The sequence below is a fragment of the Syzygium oleosum genome, unplaced genomic scaffold (genome assembly GCF_021117445.2).
Source record: "Syzygium oleosum isolate NSW1041296 unplaced genomic scaffold, Sole_v2.1 Sole_v2.05, whole genome shotgun sequence".
Lineage (NCBI taxonomy): Eukaryota > Viridiplantae > Streptophyta > Magnoliopsida > Myrtales > Myrtaceae > Syzygium > Syzygium oleosum.
The window spans coordinates 6,498,327-6,511,219 of NW_026607489.1; positions in this window are offsets into that span (position 1 = coordinate 6,498,327).

Here is a 12,893-nt window from a genome sequence, read left to right on the forward strand (position 1 = left end):
TTACTTAAACTTTCATGAAACGTTTCGAAGTTGGTTTGGAAAATCATGTCTAATCATACATGGATCTTAATGGATTTCGATATACCTAGTTTTAAATCATTTTAATCAAATGGGCACAAAGGAAACAAAATTAAGAAACCCAAACCTGAGAATAACGATGGTGGCGATGGTTGGTTCCCTAATGATGATGACCAGCAAATCGGCGTTGCTCGAGGACGGTGACGGTCCGGCAATCACCATTGCATGGTCCGATTGAAGGAGGGGGAGGGGGTGGAGGCAAAATCAAATTCTTCTTGAGTTACTATTACATTACATGTACAGTTTGAGGCCCCATTATAGTGGCGGACCTTGGGGTTGAAAAGACCTTCCATGGCCCAATTCAGAATTTTCTTTGCTCATTTCTCTCTCTCTCAGATCATTCTGCTGCATATTTTTCAATCACTATGCCCCCAGATTATTATTATAAACCACAGCTATGTAGCCAATCGAAAACGAAAAAGAGAAATAAACGACAGCTATGCAATTTTGCTTTCACAATAGTTTAGTATGATATCTTTTATAATAACCTTTGTTCGGCCAAATTTTGACAAGCTTATTGACCCTCCATAAAAGATTGGAAAATTGACATAAATAGTTCTTGAACTTTGGTTCAATGTTCAATCTCGTCCCTGAACTTTCAATTTGTCCAAAATGATCCATGAACTATGGGTAAATGTTCAATCTAGTCCTTCCGTTTGTTCAAACCGTTAACTGATGACGTGGACCGTTAACTAATGATGTGGAGCTGAGTTGGATTTTCTAAATACTAAATAATGATCCAGCAAGTATTTTACAAAAGAAAAATAAATTAGGGCTTCAAATAACCCTCTGCTTCCTCCTCAACCATTCTTCAACGATTCTTCTTCCTCTCAACATCAAACTTCTCAAAATGCTGGGATCGATATTGAAACGAAGAGGGTTGGGTTAAGGTCGATCCCGGCGACGATTCGAATCTTGGGGTCTTGGAGGACGCGCTATTGCCTTTGCGTGATCCGCTCAATCAAAAATCAAAACGAGGGAAGGAAGTGAGAACCGTGTGAGCATCGAGCAATTGAAATCTCGGAAGAGCTCGTGTTCTTTATAGTTTGAACGCGAGTTTGTGTTTGGTATGCTTTTTTGGTTCTGGAATTTTTCTTCTTTTTTGTGGGTTGAAGGACTCATTGCTTTTTTTTTTTTGGGTCGATGGACTTGCTTCTTCTGTTTTTTTTGTGGGTTGAAGGACTTGCTTCTTAGAAGCAAAAAAATTGACTGACCAAAATTTCAGAAACAAAAACGCAAAAAGGCATACAATAGTCGAAGAAAGAAAAAAGAACAAAAAGTGGAGATGAAGACTCAATTTGACACCTGAAGCTGAACCCCTGTGTGGTGATTTGGCACCGAGCAGTAGTGTCACTGGAGGAGAAGGAAAAAAAGGGGACTTTGACCATATCAGCGCAAAAGAGCAAAATGAGATGATTTCTAAATTCAATTCACAATTCTTTCCTCCATCAACTTCTCCTCTGTGATATGGTCTGTCACAATCTCTTTTCAATCTGACATCGATCGAGCTCACACAGTTAGATATGTTAACAGCAAACATATAGTGAGGAGGAGACATTAGCATTTGGTGATCTTGATTTGTTGCAATAGAAAAATGTTTTTTAGGAATGAAAATGTTAAACTCATTCACTGTTTGTGTTTGCAATGAAAATTGGTGTTCTTAGAACGAAAATTTGTCGATGTTGTGAGGAAAGAAAATTCATAGCTACCTCTGAACAAGCTTGGCTTGTTATTGTTGACAAAGCCTTATCAATATGATCTTACATCTGTAAAAGTTGAAAGACATAATTGGTTATATGCAAATGACTTGCATATGGCTATCAAACCATTTGAGAGATAAAGACCGAAATTGCTTTCGTTTAGACCTCTTTTTGGTAATCGAGACCCATTTTACTGAAGTGGCAGCGATCAAATGTAACAAAATTTTTACAAACAAACGAGCCCCGCAAGCCAACTATTCAAGAGTATTGAATGTACTCTTTAACATCAACAAAGTAGACGAAAATAGGGTCAACTGCACTTTTCAAATATTGAATATACTACTTAAAGCAAAAATTTCTTGCCTAGAATACTTGCTCTCTATACAGCATCATTGCCACATCTTAAACACTTCCAAAACTACAAAAAAAAAAAAAAAACCTCTGTCTCTTGATCTTAAATTCAAGAGTATCATATCAACAAAAAGTACAAGTGCTAATCCTACTTCCAACTCTTCAAACATCTACTTTTGGTAAATTTTCCTCTTTCTTGGAGATATTGTTGATCCAACACTTCCAATATCGTTCAAATGTTCCATGGCTTGTTTCCATTCTTCTTGTTTCTTTTTCATAATGTCCGCCTTTTGCCGCTAGATAAAAGAAAAGCATCAATCAATCAAATGTCAAATGTTTACATAACAACAAGTTTACTACCATAAAGCTACACCTGTCATCTCATTATAGTGATAATTTTGCGAGATGCGCTCTCCACCTTCTTAGCATTATCCACATCATGGTTGGCATTTCTTAATAGTGAAATGGCTCGACTACCTTCCGGTCCAGGCTATTAAGAACAACAATACTCTAGTTAAAATGTCACTTATAATTATTCAAGAACATGATCACGTACTTAAAACTCAGGTTAAGAGTACCTTTTGAGTGGTGGCACTATTATGAAGCATCTCCACGACAAGTGGGTTGGCTTCTTTCTGTTCGACTATCTCTTCATCCTGTTCATTAAGAAAATGAAGTTAAAAATATTGACACAAACAAAGACTAGAGACATAGAATGAATAAACCCTACCTTCTCCTTTCGTTTTAATGGACAACTTCTTGAGTTGTGGCCTCGCTTGAAGCACAAATGGCATGTGATTTTTCTGCTTTGTCTTGACACTTTGAATCCATTTTTAGATTCTCCTTCTTCTCTTATCCTTTTCTGTTTAGGCCTACCAGGCATAACCCGAGGCATTGGTGTCACCAAAGTTTCTCTATCACTAGAAGGCCACAGGTTATCGCCATTCATTGCTTCCAAGTAGTGACTGTATGTCTTTAAATAGATATCCTTCTTATACTAGTGGGCGACAAAGTTTCTATCTCCTCCCCTTTGAATAGTATGACACAGATTGCATGAGGGTATGGAATTCCACTCAAGTCCCATGCCTTGCAAGAAGAAGAGTTGTTTCTTATGTCCACTACAAATTTATCGTATCTATGGCGCACTTCAAATCCATCTTCTCCATTCCAAAGCACAAAAGGCACTTTCTTTTTTATTGCCTTCTATCTTCTCTAATATCCTTGGCGCAATGTCCCTTTTCCATCTTTGACATGCATCTCTTTTTTCACGCATTCTTGTCACTATCTTCTCTCTAATATCCTCAAGCATAGATATGATATACATGTGTCTAGCTTCTAGTATCGATCCGTTAAATGCTTCTAACAAGTTATTGTCCACAAAATCTGACTTGCATATAGTTTTAAAGTGAGCCTTGCACCAATATTTTGGAGCAATCCACATCAAATCAACCTTTCCTATCTTGCTCATCTTACCCAATTCCTCGAGGTGTTTTTCAAATTGTGGGATTGTAGTTGACTTTGCACACATCCAAAATTGCTTGCGATAATCGTTTCCCCATTCTTCTTGCACATCGTCGGTGCTCAGCCGATGACATCTCCTTCTCCAGTATCTGCACAAGCCCCTCCAGCAGAATACATGATATCAGCATGTATATAATGAGGTAACAATATGGCACACATGGAAAATACAAAATGAAGGAAGATTATCATTTTACCTTCTGCTAATATGAGATTGCTGTGTATCCTACACCATCCTTTGTGCCAAGATCGTTCTTCAAGGCCTCTACAAACCAGCCCCGCGAATCCTTATTCTTGACCTCAACAATGCCCCATGCGATAGGGGGCATTTGATTGTTTGCATCCCTTCCCACAGCAGTCAATAACTCACCCTTCAACATTCCTTTTAAGAAACATCCATCCAACCCTATCAAAGGTCTACAACCTTCAAGGAATTCCTTTCTCACGGCATCAAAGCAAACATAAAATCGTTGGAAGATGGGTCTTGAATTTGGTGATTCTCTTATAAACTTTATGTTCACAGTATTTCGAGGATTTCTATGAATAATTTCTTCACAATAATTCCACAACCTATTGAACTCATAGGAGTACATCCCGTTTAGTTTTTCGATTAACCTTTGCATCCTTCTACACTGGCTTATAGTGACATCTAAGCTCATTTGCTCTCGCACAATTTTCTTGAACTCCTGCAACTTCATTGAAGGAGCTGCCATCCACAAGCTTAGATAATGCTTCGCCATGTACGTAGATGTAAACCTCCTCACTTGAAAAGACCAAGAGCACGTGTGCTCATCCTTGAAAGTTTTCACTGTAAACAAGCCTGTCTTATTATCTCTAGCTGCATAAATTAACAAGTAACAATTTTTAGCTTCACATTTGGCCCTAACTCTCACCTTGTCATTCTTGATAAAATCAATATTAACTCTTCTGGTAGCTGCATATTTGTTGATAGCTTCCTTAAACAGCTTAGGGCCATCAAATACCATATTCAGTGCAAAGTGAGGTATCTTTGTGGTTTCACCATACTGCGCATGTGTGCTTTTCCTTCTAACAGCCTCCTCTATCTCTAGTTCTTCTTCATCACTCGTGACAAAGCTCCAATTAGAATCACTTGAGTCAAAGCATTTAGTCGCAAGCTTAACATTATCTTCACAATGGGTTGTTATAGCCTCTTTCCTCCCCCATCTTCGTCTTACTTCAAAATCTATTTTACTAGGTATCTCCAGCAACCTAGTAACTCTATATGCATTTTCTCCCTCGAAAGTTCTAATTTTTCCCCTAGCCGCTTGAAGTTCTTCTTCTTCATTGTCAGATAACCATGGGACCTCAACAAGCTCATCATCCTCTTCGATTTCATGATTATGCCCATCAATAGGCATTAAAACTCCTTCATCTTCTTCTATGTTCATCATTCCCCCCACTAACCCATCACCAATGCCAACACTCACGTCTTCACCATGTTCAATAAATATCTCACATGTACCGCCAATATTTGCCCAAAGTTCCATCATTTCTCGTACTGAAGTGTCGTCTTCAATTAATCTTAGACCATTCTCAAAATTCTTACCCGGCATTAAATAGTGGAATTTCTCAATATTAGAGTAACCCATATCTTGTACCAAGTGTAAAATCTCAAAGTAGCTCAGCTTGTCTGGATCATAGAGCCACTCACTACTATGACCATCAACATACTCTACTATTCTATCACGAACAACCCTACTTGCAACCCATAGAGTAAATCGAGATGTTTCATCAGCCATGTAAATCTACAAAAAGATAAACATAAAAATCAGCTAGACTAAAAAAGATAAAGGACACCAGTCAATCTATTTCTATTGTTTATACAATATAAACAAATAAACACCAAAAGTATAATCTAAAGACAAGAAAACAAACACAAATGAGGGCCATGTCTGAAAAGCCATGGAGGAGCCTGTAGGACACGTTGTCCTTGTAAAACTCCCACGTGTACATACTCGAGTCTGCATTGGAAGCATTATGCACGAGACAACATATCGGGCATAGAGTAACGTCTTCCGTGTGACAAGATATGAGTTTCAGCTTCAGGTGTCAAATTGAGTCTTCATCTCCACTTTTTGTTCTTTTTCTTTCTTCGACTGTTGTACGCCTTCTTGCGTTTTTGTTTCTAAAATTTTGGTCAATCAATTTTTTTGGTTCTAAGAAGCAAGTCCTTCAACCTACAAAAAAAACAGAAGAAGCAAGTCCATCGACCCAAAAAAAAAGAAGCGAGTCCTTCAACCCACAAAAAAGAAGAAGCAAAATTGCAAAACAAAAAAGCATACCAAACACAAACTTGCGTTCAAGCTATAAAGGACATGATCTTTTCCGAGATTTCAATTGCTCTATGCTCACATGGTTCTCACTTCCTTCCCTCGTTTTGATTTTTGATTGAGCGGATCACGCATAGGCAGTGATGCTTCCTCCAAGACCCCAAGATTTGAATCGTCGCCGAGATCGACCTCAACCCAGCCCTCTTCGTTTCAGTATCGATCCAAGCATTTTGAGAAGTTTGATGTTGAAAGGAAGAAGAATCGTTGAAGAATCATTGAGGAGGAAGCATAGGGTTTTTTGAAGCCCTAATTTGTTTTTCTTTTGTAAAATACTTGCTGGATCATTATTTAGTATTTAGAAAATCCAACTCAGCTCCACATCATCAGTTAACGGTCCACGTCATCAGTTAACAGTTTGAACAAACGGAAGGACTAGATTGAACATTTACCCATAGTTTAGGGACTATTTTGGACAAATTGAAAGTTCAGGGACTATTTGTGTCAATTTCCCTAAAAGATTACGAGTCATCTAACATCAATCTTACAAAGTTGAGGCAAATGAACTTTCCATTATTCTTTTGATTTCTTGCTTAGAGTGTCAACATAAATTTTTACAACCGTGTTTTAAATTTCGAATTTCTTGATGAGACAAGCATTTGATTGATGCATAAATTGTTCTTATATAGAACTGGTAGCTGTGGTTTTGACTCGCCCAAATATATTTGCGTAGCACGTTTGATAATACTGGCCAATGACGGGGAGTGCACCCTTAACACAGCTCGAGGCTTCTTGACCAGAGATTTGAAATCCCTTGATCATTCCTTGATTTAGGAAACTTCGTTTAGTCTGCTTCATAGATTCGACTATACCATGACGTACAATTGCCCCAAGCTTCACTCTTACTAGCGCTATGGTTGGGCGGCAGTGATAGACTTGCTCAAATAAACCGTAATTATGACTTAAATCTGTGGAACTCCTATAATAATAAATTCCCCAACGCTAGTTGTTCCCTCCCTTCTTTTTTTTCCTTTTTTGTAATTTGCTTAAAATCTTTAGAACGATTTACTCAATCTGCTAAATCGTTCACCATCAATCAAGGTGGTAGCACCATTGTGGTTGTGGCGGTGATAGCATTGGTATTGCACTCGAATGAGGGTTATTTGGACGGATTTTAGATCATATTGTATAAAATTCTTTTTTTTCTAGCCTTACAAAGCCATAAAATGGTGGGGAATCAAGTTTCACATAGGAAAATTTTCACAAATGCAGTTATGATGAAGCCAAGATTCATGAACTCTGTAAGTCAAGCCGTTTGTTGCTTCTAGGGAAAAAAGAAAGGCCATTCATTGCTTTAGAAAAGGGAAAAAGTCACAAAAACTTCAAATTATGCTCATTGTGACACATTTATCATATAATTTTTTTTGTGATATTAAAGACCTCAAACTATGTCCACTGTGATACATTTACGCTAAACTTTTTTGTGACATAAAAAACCCCAAACTTGTGTTTTTGTGACACGTTAACCCTCTGTCAATGTTCGGATATATGATTTTTCAGCTAAAATAACGTCGTTTTTATTTCACTTAAACCACATGGCCTTCATGTCAACGCTGTTTGTTTTTTGGCGTCCATGTATGAAGATTTTTAATGTTTTTCATTGGCAGAACTTTGGTAGAAGGTAAATGCCTCACACAATTACAATTGTTGGGATTTTTTGTGTCACAGAAAAAAATTTAAGGTAAATGTGTCACAGTAAATATAGTTCAAGGTTTTTAGTAGCTTTTGTCCTTAGGAAAATTAGTATTGACATATAAATTAAATTTGTTATATATAAATTACACTTCTTAACTAAAAACCACATCTCTGACAGAAAAAAAAAACCAAAAACCACGTCTAAATGATTAACTCCGTGAAATAAAACATCTCTCTCTTTAATTATGCAAGTCATCTGTAACTTCTGGTACAACCAAACATAGGTGCTCCAAAATTTTGGAAGATCAATTTCAAGACAATTTAGAGTACAAATTGTAATGGGGAATGTTACTTAAAAAAAAATCATAAACCTATTACACTTGTATCAATTCAGTCCTATGTTAGAAGTGCATAATAGAAGCTCAATGCCTTCACTAGGAGGATATTGCCAGGAGGATGCCCAAGTCTGAACTCATCAACATATCCAGTTGGACTCACCTTCAGTTAAAAACTTAAGCCAATAAGTTATGGGCCAATTAGGATATATAAACTGCTCCAAACCACACTATTTCTACGATGTGGGACTTTATTCTAATATAACTCACGCATATATCTCTACAATCTCCCTCGCACATGTGAGTTAAGTGCTCAGTTTGCTCCATTTTAATTTAAGTATTCTTTTACATGAAGATATCTCAACTTGAATTTCCAATGCCCACATTCATCCTTGGTCTCTTTTCCCAGACCAAACCATAGAGGCTGCCATTGGGATCGTGTTGCTACACTACAACACCCACCTGCTTAGAAACTGGGTTGGTCTCTAGATTCCTTCTTTGAGATTTTCACTACCCACTAAAACAGATTGAGGGCCCATCAATCTATCATCGGCTCTAATACCATTTGTTGGGAAGTCATAGTAGACGCCTAGTACCTTTACCCGATGAGATCGCCAAGAGGGAGTCTAAGTCCGAACCTGTCAATATATCCAGTTGAACCCACCTTTAAGAAAATGCTTAAGTCAATGAGTTTTGAGCCAATTATGATATATTAACTGCTTCAAACCAAACTAATTTTCGCTGGAAATCTCTGGCGTGGACACCGGTTATATGACGTGCCAGGGCTCAAATTTAATAATATTTTAACATTTTTTTTGAAAAATTTTTGAATTTTTTATTTTCTTCTCTTTTTTTTTTTTTTTACTGTGGCCGTGTCAGCGTCGGCCGTATCACACGGACTGCTAGCGTCCACATTAGCAATTTTCGATTAAAATTGGTTGGATAGATTCAATTGATAAAATCTGAAAATATTTATAACTCAATTGACATAATTAAAATGTTTATGACTTTTTTGATAATTTTTTTTTACAAATATAGATGTCGTCACGAGTATGGGTCGCCGTGAAATTGGCGTGGAAGTTGTTTTTCCAAGAGGACAGTGGAGAGGACGAGGGATGTGTGGAATGACGAAAGTTGAGCAATCATTGCAGAGCCCATTCAAAAATTTTTTTACGAGGAGAGCAAAGTTACTTTTGGCACAATTCGCATGTACTTTAAGGCTGTGCATGACAACCATTCTGTGCCCGGGAATAGATTCTGGTCAGAAATGATTTTTTTTTATTCTGTGCCCGGGAACTAATTCTGAACATTTAAAGGTGTTTGGTAACGGCCCAAAATTCTGTGCCCGGGAACAGAAATGTGTTTGGTAACGGCATAAAATTTCTTTTTATTAATAATATTTTAATAACATTTTAAATATTTTAATATTTCTTTCTTTTCTTTTTTTCTTCTCCTCTTTCTTGGCCATGGCCAGTAAAATATTTTTTAATTAATAATACTTCTATTAAAAATAATTTTTTTATATTTTTTTGGCCATGGGCGGTAAAAATTTTTCTTATAAATAATTTTTTTATTAATAATTTTTTTAAAAACATTTTACTAAAAAATATTTTTATTGAAAATATTTTTTTTTCTTTTTTTTCCCCATGGCCTGGTTGCTGGCCATGGCCGGTAAAATATTTTTTTATAAATATTTTTTTATTAATAATATTTTAATAAAAAATATTTGTATTGAAATTATTATTTTTTTTTTACCATGGCCTGGTCGCTGGTCATGGCTGGTAAAATATTTTTATAAATAATTTTTTATTGATAATATTTTTATTAAAATATTATTAATAAAAAATATTTTTATTGAAAATATTTTTTTTATTTTTTTTGCCATGGCCTGGTCACTGGCCATGACCGGTAAAATATTTTTTTTATAAATATTTTTTTATTAATAATATTTTAATAAAAATTATTTTTTTATTTTTTTTGCCATGGCCTGGTCCTTGGCCATGGCTGGTAAAATATTTTTATTGAAAATATATTTTTTATTTTTTTCGCCATGCCCTGGTCGCTAGCCATGGCCGGTAAAATTTTTTTATTAATAATATTTTTTTATTAAAATATTTTAATCTCGCCAGATAAGACGAGGGTGGCCCTCGCGCCGGACATTAGAAGCTATATTAAAAGTCAAGAAAAAGAAGAAGAAAAAAAATTGATTCTTATTTTTGTTCCCAGAATCAAGAAGCTACTTTTTTTTTATTCTTGATTCTACTCCAAAACTGATTCTGGGCACAAATTTACAAGAATTTGTGCCTATAATCAAAACATTAAACAAACGGATTTCTGTTCCCAAACTGATTCTGGGAACAAAAGAACAGAATCAAATACTATTTGGCAAGTTATCATGTGCAGCCTAAGTCTATTCGGTACGGAGAAAAGAATTGCAGGCATGGCACTAAAGCAGAGACGTTTGTCATGCTAAGAGAGAGGAAGCAATAAAAATTTTGGAAAGCATTTGAAGGAAGTAATATATATTGGGCGGCGGCCGACAAGGCTATGATGGGTCAAAATCAGGTTTTTCCGCAAAAGATTACAGAAACTTCAACGAAGCTAAAGCCTTGCTTTTGGACTTTAAAAGAAGCACGTCCCACGTGAAAGTTAAAAACGATGAATAGCTTCTCATTGTCGTGGTCCTTTTTCCAACTCCGACTGCAGTTTTGAGAAGTAGAATTGCCAGATGTCGAGAGTTTTCCACGTCAACTGAAAGAGACAAAATTGTGCCGGAATTTTCTATTTTAGACCGCATTGGAAAAGAGAGATGTGAAATAACACTTATCGTTTTGAATGTAACTTAGGATTGAAAAATACTTGAGCTATTGTAAATTTAGTATTATTTGAAGGGTTAATACCACGAAAAACTCCAAACTGATACACGTGTGATAAATTTACCCAAAACTAATTTTTTAACTACAAAAAACTCTACACTGGTATATATGTGACAAATTTACCCTTCGTTAGTTTCCGTTAAATTGGATTAATATTACAAAAAATCACAAATTGATATACCTGTGACAAACGGAGGATAAAATCCAAAATTGGTATATTCGTTAGTTGCCGCGTTTTATTTAACAAAGCAATTTGACAGTAAAATTTAACGAAAACTGACAGAGGGTAAATTTGTCACAAGTATACCGGTTTGAGGTTTTTGATGGTCAAAAAATTATTTTGGAGTAAATTTATCACATGTATCAATATAAAATAGGTATCAATATTCAAATCAAATCACGTAAATCTCTTCTGATGTTCTTTACGGTTCATCTTTCATTTCTTTGATAATTCCTTCTCCTCACATTAGAATTGAATTGCAATATCCCTTAGTTTCCACATTATTTCACAACATAAGTTGTATAGACCAGCAAGTATATTTTTCTTATTTGATGATTGTCAATTGATGAGTCCGTTCGCATAATCAGAACGAAAGGGAAGGAAGACTGAATCATCTAAGGCAGACTGGATTATTGTTGATGCAAAAACCAACAAGAACTTTGAGTAATTAAAGAAAGAACGACCAGAAATTCGGCGACCATGACAAAAATCCAGTTTATTCTTCCATAATTTCACGCTTTATCTTTCAAGTCCCACATTAAAGTCCAATTGTCCAATTCCAAATTCTACAATCATGATAAAATATAAATCTAAAATTTTCTGTTGATGCTTAGCCACCCACGTGAGGCTTGATCCGATCCACGTGGGAATATTTCAAGTATCCACACAAGATGGTGATTATTTATAGATGTGAATGTTATGTTATCTCATAAGGGTTATTGGGATGTCATAAGTTTTTTTAGGGGGATTGCAGACTTTTCGCAATGGGGAGGGAATGGCACCAAGATTATTGACTTGGTTGTTGACTGGATGGTCCCATTTTTCTATAAGTATGTCTCGGTTATACTTGGTCCAACAGTATGCCCCAAAAAACAAAGAAAAGCCTACCCCAAATAACCTAAACAACCTGTCATGGCCTCATCTCAAAAGCAACCCTCAATGTTGTTCCTCGCTTATGTCCTTCTCATGCTCATGCAAGAAATGCCTTGTCTTGCTTCATCTCGAAGCTCTTCTCTAGTGGCCATTGCTGGTGCTAGTAACCGAACGAGAAATGAGGAAGTGGTGGCACTCCTAACATGGAAGTCTAAGCTAGACAGCGAGAGTCGCTCTACTTTATCTTCGTGGAATGGAAGCAACCCTTGTCCATGGCACAGAATCGATTGTGATCCTCTCGGTAGTGTCGCGAGCTTGAACCTTTCAAATTCTGCCATATGTGGTACGCTTCATCATCTCAATTTCTTCCAATTGCCCAACTTGGCCGCTCTAAAGCTTGCCAACAACTCGCTCTTCGGGAACATCCCTCCGAGCATGACTAATCTTGCCAAGCTTACACATATGGACTTGTCTTGAAATAACCTTTCGGGAAACATTCCAATCCAACTCGGATCATTGCGATCTTTACGAGTTCTCAAATTTTCACATAACAAGCTTTCTGGTCCTATCCCTCAAGAAATTGGAAACCTTACATCTCTCTTGACACTTGCTCTCTCCCAGAATAACTTCAATGGCTGTATACCTGATTCAATAGGAAAGTTGGGAAATTTGGCTGTTTTACTCCTCAACGAGAACAATATCTCTGGCTCTATTCCTCCTGGTACAGGAAACTTAAGCAAGGTCATGCAGCTGAATCTATGAGCAAATAATCTGGGGGGCTTTCTTCCCACCGGGATGAATAATCTCACATTCCTCACATACCTACGGCTAGCTGAAAACAAATTTGTTGGCCAATTGCCACAAGAAATATGCAGTAGCCAAGCTCTTGAATTTTTCAGTGCATCAAACAATAACTTCGTTTGACCCATCCCAAGCAGCCTGAAAAATTGTTTGAGTTT